Source organism: Ostrinia furnacalis, unplaced genomic scaffold (genome assembly GCF_004193835.3).
Source record: "Ostrinia furnacalis isolate ACB-3 unplaced genomic scaffold, ASM419383v2 OfSCF4915, whole genome shotgun sequence".
NCBI lineage: Eukaryota > Metazoa > Arthropoda > Insecta > Lepidoptera > Crambidae > Ostrinia > Ostrinia furnacalis.
Window position 1 is genome coordinate 1 of NW_021135154.1, and position 8,129 is coordinate 8,129.

Consider the following 8,129-nt stretch of genomic DNA (forward strand, 5'->3'; position numbering starts at 1 on the left):
TGCTACATTTCTCTGCTTTCTACATTCAAAAGAAATTACTGAGTTAGACAGAGTAAAGCAGAACCCAGAATATGATTTCCTATCTGTCACATCTGAACCCCAGTCTGCATCTACAAAACCTTTAATAGAAAGATCATCTTTACTAAACACAAGACCATAGTTTTTAGTATGTTTCAAATACTTTAGTACTCTCTTTACATGTTTCCAGTGAGTTTCATTATAATTATTATTGAATTGACTTAAAAAGCTCACACTGTATGAAATGTCAGGTCTAGTCATTACTGCTAAATACATCAAGCTACCCAAAAGTTGCTGATAAGGACATTTATAACAATCATTTTCTGCCTTATCTAATTTAAGATTAATCTCCATAGGAGTACAAACACTTTTACATTGTGACATATTAAATTTCTCTAATAAACTTTCAATATACTGTTCTTGGTCAAGAGATATTACATTTTTGCTAATTTTGACTCTCATGCCCAAACATTGTTTCAACTGGCCAAGATTTTTAATTTTAAACTTTTTACTCAACTCTTCTACCAATAAATCCATAGNAAGCCACACGAAGCACTAAGGGCCCGTATCGCGGAAGCAGAAAAGAGACGTGCCGCCGCCGCCGCAGCCGCCGCCGCAGCCGCCGCCGCCGCCTCCACGCCCACCGCGGCCAATGTTGCCGCCGCCTCCGTCGCCACCGCCGCGACTCCCGCGACTACGGTGACCACCGTGCCGACTGTTGAAGGACAGTACGCGCCACCCACGCCGCAAGTGCATGAACAAACGCCGCGACTGTCACGAGTGAATCAAGACACGCGCTCCGTCCGCTCGTCAAGAAGAAGGGCAGAATTAGAGGCCAAATTAAGAGTGGCCCGCCAGGAACTGGAAGTTGCCAAAGCGGAATTGGAGTTGGCCCAATTGGATTCCGACATGGAAGAGGATCCAGAAGAAGTGCAGTACAGGCAAATGCAGGTCGAAAATTGGTCGAACCACTCAAACACCATCGCCGAGAGGGTCCCGCCGGAACCACAACCGATACCGCTGCCACCGCCCGCAGCGCCGCTGCCGCCGCCGCCACAAGTTCTACCGCTGCCGCCGCCACCGCCGCCGCAAGTGTTGCCGCCGCCGCCTGTTCTTGGTCAAGAGATATTACATTTTTGCTAATTTTGACTCTCATGCCCAAACATTGTTTCAACTGGCCAAGATTTTTAATTTTAAACTTTTTACTCAACTCTTCTACCAATAAATCCATAGCTGATTTACAATTGTAGAACACAAAAAAATCATCTACAAATAAAGCAATTATAACTTTTACATTTCCTTCAAATTTGGTATACAAACATGGCTCATACTTTGAATTTTTATAACCTAAACTCTGCAAATAATTATCAATTCTATCATTCCAAGCTCTGGAAGATTGCTTTAGGCCATAAATAGCACGCTTTAACTTTAATACCTTGTTATCTAACTGTTTACAATCATCAGCAATAATAGGTTTATTCATGTACACTGTTTCTTTCAGAAAACCATTTAAAAAAGCAGTTGTCACATCTAGGTGACACACATCTAAATCTAATTTTACAGCAAGTGCAAACAACAGTCGCAATGTGGAATACCGAAGCACAGGGGAAAATGTCTCATGATAATCTATACCAGCCTTTTGAGAAAATCCTTTGGCAACTAACCTTGCACGGTATCTCACATTGTTAGTACTGTCACACTTTTTTCTAAAGACCCACTTGCATTGAACCACAGTTTTGTCATATGGGCGATCAACTTCCTCCCACGCGTCGTTGTCTTCGAAAGATTTCAGCTCCTCCTGCATGGCTGCTCTCCAGAATTTGCTTTCAGGTCCATTGAGAGCTTCTTCGAGTGTGATGTCTCCTGCATCAACTTCAGTTTGGTCCTCNTGCAAGTAGCACTACGCCTGACATAGTAAGGGCAAGCTCTCAACGGCAGTCATCATCGTCCGGTCAGCGCTCTCGAACACACACAAACGCATACAGTCCACTGCAGTCCAACACACTAATAAACTTTCAATATATTGTTCGTGGTCAAGAGATATTACATTTTTGCTAATTTTGACTCTCATGCCCAAACATTGTTTCAACTGGCCAAGATTTTTAATTTTAAACTTTTTACTCAACTCTTCTACCAATAAACCCATAGCTGATTTANGACGCGCGCGATAAATGATTTCTCCGTACAAACTTAAATTTCACCCTATTCAAGATTCATAATTAGATTTCATACAAACCCCAGCACAGATTCAATGTTCGGTTGATTTAAGGTCCGTGTTACAAATTGTGCTCAAAAGTTGACTCACGCCCGTATTCACAAACATTACTATGAGGTCTCACAGTGCGCGTGGACGCACAGAGTGACACACGAACTAATCACAGAGCTCTATTCAACGCTGTGCGTTCGATTTGCTGCTTCACTTAAGCAAGCATCGTTTGGGAATACGGGGGTAAATCTCAGTCCTTGAGTTGGTCCTTTGATTATTCTAAACATTGAAATTCAACCAGTGAAAAGCTCTAATTTAAAATACTTACTTAATTTTGAATCTAGTTTTTTAAGCTTCATTCTGTAACATGCAGTTTATAATATATGAAAACTCTTTTGGCAAATGTGAAGTTTAATTAGTAGTTCTAATGTATGTTATAAAATACTGATTGTTTTCCTAACATCATCATCATCACCATTTCAGCCACAGGACGTCCACTGCTGAACATAGGTCTCCCCCAATGACTTCTACATCGCACGGTTGGTAGCGGCCTGCATCCAGCGCCTTCCTGCTACCTTTATTAGGTCGTCGGTGCGCCTTGTCCCACGTCCCACGCTTTCCTAAGAATAAAATAAATAAAAAAATCGACTAATCAGAGGCTTGAATGTATGAATGAGTTGGCATTGTATTTTGGGCATCATTTCAAAACCTTATTAACTTAACTTCCATAAAAGCAAAATGGTAACCATTCTTAATTCGTTCTTTTATTAAATTAACTAGCTGTGCCCGCGACTTCGTCCGCGTGGAATAATGACTTTGGGTAGGCACTTTTAATAATTTAGTCTAATTATTTTACAAATAGCTTTTGCCCGCGACTTCGTCCGTGGAGAAGTCGAAAACGTTCTCATACGATTATTTTTAAATGTTTTAACGTTATTATCTAAATGTTTGAATACTTTTAAAATATAAAAATCAGGTTAAATAAACATGAAAATATTTTTTTCTTATATTTTATGAATATGCAGCTCGGCCTTTGATCTGGTGAAAGTTACTCGGTGGTATTATTTTTTTACAACAAAATCGAAAACTACACCTACCGCAGTATTATTGGTAAACTTTTTTTTATATTTTCCTACGGGTGCTAGAATCACCAAGCTTCCAGCATGCCACTGGCCGTGGGAGAAGGAGCTTTTCCTCAAGACTACTCCCACTACCTCAAGGGCCTCCGCCAAAACTCTCGCGCGAAAATGAGTTTATGTATACAGCGCAAGCAGGTGCCCGCGGCATGACTTTCATGCATTACTATGCATTGTTGGGCGAGCGCACGCAGCGGGCACCCACTCTGAGGTTAAGTGGAGGCCCCTAGAGTATGGTAGTCGTTAACATGACGTCATGATTGTAAAAAAATGCACTAATGAGTAATTAATATCAACTTTGAAGCAAATTACCACTAAAATAACTTTCTACCCCTTTTTAACATAGTTAGGGGGTGCATTTCACTAAAATACGAAACACGTCTTCCATTAATTCTGTTATAGAATGCTTATGCAAAATTTTAAGTAGATCCTTTCTTATCAGATGGTTACGTCATACAAAGAACACACCGTCCAAGTTTCAGGTCTTTACGATTAGCGGTTTAGGCTGTGCATTGATCCATCAGTAGCGCGCGTAGTACTTGATCATTATTTTGCTGCGATGTGATTTTAAAACTGCGATATCTCCTAAGATATTTATTGAAATCGAATAGTCTAAAGGGCAAGAATGTTTAAAATTAAATACTTGTGGTGAATAATTTATTTATTTGGATAAGGATTAATATCATGTTTATAAAAACACCTTCGCAAATAATGCATTATTTTAAAACAGATTTTTTTTGCATAAAAATGGTTACTATGAGCCAACCTTAAAAGATAGACATATACTACCGCGGACTTTTTTAAAGAACTTTTAAAGGGGAACAATCCTGTCATACATGATTTTTGCGAAACTTTAACCGTTTACGCAGCGTCAGCTCTCAAAAGGAAAAAACAAACAAACAAACAAACAAACAAACAAACAAACTCTTCAGCTTTATAATATTATATATAGTATAGATAGATAGATAGATAATGTTTTGTTCGCAAGTGAAAGGATTTTGGGAGTCTATTCTGGCTGCTCTAACAGGGCAGCGTGCCAAGCCACAGTTATATTTATTGGATAATACCACACAGTGCGTTGCTACGGGTCTGAAAGGAAGAGCTTTTTGTCAAAGCTACCTACTTATAATATTTTGTAGAGGTTCTTTTGTTTTGTGACATTGACATTTTGTATTCCCAGTTTGTGAATATGTAAAAGACATAATGCCTCTTTGAATGGAAATGAATATTTTATTGATAGAAGGCTTACACAAATCATTTTTTACTGATAATGATGGTATCTTGTCTGTTATTTTTAACCAACTTCAAAAAAAGGAGGAGTAGGAGGTTTTTAAATCGACTCTTGAATCCCAAAACCGGTCGTTCTGGAAATCCTTGGGGGACACCTTTGTCCAGCAGTGGATGTCATATGGCTGAAACGAACGAAGAAACATCCCAAAAATAACTTTTAAAGAAGTAAAATCCATACGTTTCACAGTCTCTCACATGATAAAGAGAATCACACACTATAAACAGTCATATTCACAAACAAAGCACATTTTACAGACAGAACCTCTACTATTCTCAATGACACTCCAAAATGCTTACAAAAGAATACAGAACTGTTTTGAGCTCTATTCCGTATTTTCAGTCGTGTTTAGTGCAGCTGCACCACATAAGTGCGGACATTTTGTTTTATTATAGTTGAAACTGGCTGGTTGGACGATGAAAATCCGTAATTTCATACGTGAAAATGTCTATTAAGTAAAGTCAGCACCACATCAGACTTTAAATAAAACCTCTCGTTTCCACCGCTGCAACTCCTGTGTAGCCAGGGTTTACAGCTTGACCGCCAAAAAAATCCTACCAGTGAAGGTCAAGTTTTTCCCGCGGGAAAGTTAACTGTCATTGGACCTGCAACGAAATTATACAGAAAAACATAGGGGGAGTTCAGGTTCTAGTGCAAACCTCCATCTAAACTTAACCTAAATCACTAGTTAAACAAGAAATAGATAAGACTATAATATACCCATACATAGATAGATAGTGGTTTACATAATATTGGTTCATAAAATATAGCCTGCTAAGACAGATACAAAAACAAACTCTGGAAGCCATGATAATGTCCGATCTTCATTTAACTTTCTCTATCATCAGATTGAAGTCGCAATAAAGGCTATAAAACCAAGTCGGACCTCCCTCGGAAATTGCCTGTCGATAGCATTGACCTAGACTTAAATTATGACCTTTGTCTATTGCCTAGGCAAAACTGGGGCCAATTTGAATTCGGCTAAAATGTGAAATATTTCTTCTTTAATACTCACTTGAGTCACTTTCGATGAAGTTGATTCGTATTTAGTATATAAAAATGTAAAAAGAATAAAAATATCGCAAGTCTTAAAACAAGAGTTGTTTTTCTTTCCATAAAACTTACAACAGCTTCCTTCCGAATTATCATACCAGTCTCATCAACTGAAGTAATCTAACTTCGAAAAGTCTTTCAGACAAACAAAATAATAATTGTATTACTCAACCACTGAAATCCAAGTTATCAATGCTGAAAGTTAGACAATCCAACGCGTTCACATCTCGCTCCGGCAGTGTGTGCCGCGCGCCGAAGCGAGTTGGTCGCGCCATTTTCGCCGCCATCTTGTCAGTTTTCCCGCCACAACGCGTTTTTAATCTGTCACGCTTTATTTTTAATTTCTCGCAGCTTTACGTCAAGTGTTCTTTTTTTAATTTGGCAATATTGGATGCAGTGATTGTGGTGAAGCAAAGGCATCGTCGGCTTCAGCCTTTGAGAAGTGGGACGTGACTGGACAGAAGAACGTAGGCGACAGCCATTCATAATGTTAATGGTCCTTCATCATGAGGATCCTTAACCTTGGTCTTTCTTTTCGTAGCCACTACAAATATCATCAGTACTATATACATCATCAGTGCTCTTATTTTTATAGCCATCAGTGCTCATATTTCATAACATAGATTTCAGAAAATAAATCAAAACCATCTTTAATGTAGGTAATAAAATGAGATGAATGGAGGTAGATCTTTAAAAATGTGGTTATAGCTATTTATAATAGGAATATGAATACTTACCGACTACTTTTACTATCAAACCAAGATTGACATAAAAAACTTTCCAGCTTCAGTTTGATAATAGTATTTTTATCGTTCAACTTTCAAATAATAGTAGTTTTATGAACTTGGGGTTCATAAATTATGCAAAAAATGTTCTGTAACTTAAAAATATCGCTAGCTTTTGTTTAAAGGTCAACTGAGCCAGTTCAGGTTAACAGCTGTTTTGATTTATTTTGTGACGAAAATGATTTAGACATTCTTAAACTTGCATTAAAAATTTACATGAGTCTTGAAAATTTTCTGAATTATTTACATTACAGTAAAATTAATTAAGAAGCAAAAGCAATTATGTTTTACACATGCAAAGCTCGCTTCTATTCTAATTTCTAACGCCCGTTTTCACAAACGATACTTACTTAAGTGAAGCAGCAAATCGACGCACAGCGTTAAATAAAGCTATACATATGATTGGTTCGTCACCCTGTGCGTTCACGCGCACTGTGAGACCACATAGTAATGTTTGTGAATACGGGCGTAAGTTACTCTAAAGTTCATTTTTGTAAAAGCTCGTCACCGCTGTCTAGCTCTGTCTACCTTTTTAATGCAACTTACATACAGTATGGGCTACGTCCGTGCTTGGGGAAATGGGACCTTACAAGCAGTGCACACCTTACATTGATCGCTCTATATTGATTGATGCGAACGCCACCATCATAGTATAATTTAAAGCCAGTAGGTTCACTTTCAATCTTTGGTACTTTTCTTAAATTATGAAGGTCACGCTAGACATTTGGATATAAAAAAGGTCAAAGACAATTGTCGCCTTGTCTATTGGTTGGCGTACTGGAATATTATGCCTAAGGTCATGGATTCAATTCAGGCACGATGTAATAATTTGGATACAAAAAAATTATTTGTTTTTTGTACATGAACGATTTTCATCCAGTGTCTAAGTAGCTTAGTTGGAAGAGCAGTCGCCCGGCAAGCGAAAGGTCGTGGGTTCAATTCCCGCCTTAGGCAGTTCGATTTTTTCAAGTTATTTATAATTTTCAAATTAACGATTTTGACTCGAAAAAAAAATTAGGTACGAGGTGCGAACCCGCGCGTAAAACGTCATGTCATGAAAGTTCGATACGCAAACCACCATTTCAAAGATGTTGAAATATACGAGTATGAATAGAAACATACTTCTATGGCCCAGTTTCTGAATTAGATTTTTCGCTTGAGCTCATCTTGTAATCAAGCATGAACTTTTCATTTTAAATTAATCCATAAGCAGAATATGAGCACGCTAAAGCTGCTAAGTTATTCTTGCGCTGCTTCTTCTCAGCACTGGTCCTGAAGCAGTGGTAGGGTTAATACTGGGACTTGTAAAAGTGCTTTTTAAAAGCGTACAAAAATAAAAGAGATTTATGAGTTTCATTTATGTTTCGTTGTCAATAGTTATTTATTTGAAACTCTAGACTTCTGCATCTATTTCAACTATGTCCCAAGTCAACACATTAAACTACAGAATAGTCAATCTATAGTTAGTTACGACAAACAATAATGATTCTAATGGTTGGGGCAAGCAATTTGATGAGAAAAGTGCCCCTCTGTCGCCCTCTATGTCACTCAGGGGGTCATTTTAAAAATTGCTTGACAAATAACCTTTATTTATTCAATTTTGATGTCGCGAGGGTCGTATAGTCTGCGCTATTACATATCTG

At 38.1% G+C, this 8,129-nt stretch overlaps 1 non-coding gene across 1 annotated transcript; it reads left to right on the top strand.

Moving 5' to 3' along the window:
- The first annotated feature begins 7,367 nt into the window (after positions 1 to 7,367).
- On the top strand, positions 7,368 to 7,440 carry TRNAA-GGC (transfer RNA alanine (anticodon GGC)). Its single transcript has one exon. It is a non-coding gene; the product is annotated as a tRNA-Ala (tRNA).
- Positions 7,441 to 8,129: the final 689 nt, after the last annotated feature.